This window comes from Penaeus monodon, chromosome 15 (genome assembly GCF_015228065.2).
Source record: "Penaeus monodon isolate SGIC_2016 chromosome 15, NSTDA_Pmon_1, whole genome shotgun sequence".
Lineage (NCBI taxonomy): Eukaryota > Metazoa > Arthropoda > Malacostraca > Decapoda > Penaeidae > Penaeus > Penaeus monodon.
In genome coordinates, this window is record NC_051400.1 from 26557468 (window position 1) to 26558582 (window position 1115).

General features: G+C 42.1%; 1 protein-coding gene across 1 annotated transcript in view; it reads right to left on the reverse strand.

Moving 5' to 3' along the window:
* The window catches only part of LOC119581870 (disintegrin and metalloproteinase domain-containing protein 11-like), a gene marked incomplete at its 5' end in the record, with an annotated part of 193377 nt that overhangs the window by 75073 nt on the left and 117189 nt on the right, over positions 1 to 1115 (reverse strand).

The window sequence follows — 1115 nt, forward strand, 5'->3', positions numbered from 1 at the left end:
AAAAGGCGAAAAATTTCGTTCCTTCCGTTCTTCATGATGGAAGAGCACATAGACAGAAGGTCAAAGTTAACCCGGGAATGAAGGTACAACTTTAATTTCGTCAAAGCACAGCCAAATGAATTTTAGTAATGAAACCACATCTCGCTGACTGCAATATCCGATATGAAACACGTCATACCTACGACAAAATATGTTCCCTCACATGACTATAATTCGGACATTATTCATCATGTTGTCAAATATATATTTTTTTCATGCTGCGAATACGTTAATGCATAAATATGCAAATGCGCAAAAATATAATTATACGCATGTAAATAAAAAGGAACGAGATTTGAACACCGATTTGGTATTATGAGTTAATTCTGCATTTTCTTGGCGGCGACACTGTGAGATGGGGGATTTTTTTTTCTATTATCATTACTTTCGTATCTCTTTGGTATAATTCTTTTTTTTGCTTCTACTTTTGTCTCCTCCAAGTCTCTCTCACTTTTCTCTCTCCACCTGCCTTTCTCCATCCACTTCCTTCACTTATTGGAGTACGAAAGTGAGAGAAAACGAGAGAAAAAGAGAACGAGCGAAGGAGAGAACGAGAAAACGAGCGGAAAGAACAAGAGAACGCGCTAAGGAGGGAACGAAAACGAGAGAAAGATCGGAGAAGAATAAACGAATGAGAGAACAAGAAAGCGAGCAAATGATCGAAGGAGAGAACGAATGAACGAGCGATGGAGAGAACGAATGAACGAGCGAAAGAGAAAACAAACGAAAGAGCGGAGAACGAACGAACGAGCGCAGGAGAGAACGAGCGAATATAAATATAAAGAGCGAAGGAAAGAACAACGAATGAGTGGAGAATGAACGAAAGAGCGAACGAAAGAACAAGAATAAGAGGACGAGCGAAGAAGAAGAGAAGAGAACGAGAGATCGAGCGAACGAATGTACGAAGGAGAGAACAAGAGAACGAGCGAACGAGCGAGAGCGCGACGTCTCCTCCATTGTCACCGGCCACCTTTGAACAAGCTTTCCGTCCGCTTTGATCTCAATTTTCAGGTATCAAAACGTCGGCCGGGCTGCATAATTCCCACTTGTTGGATCCCAGAACTCGCCCCCCCCAC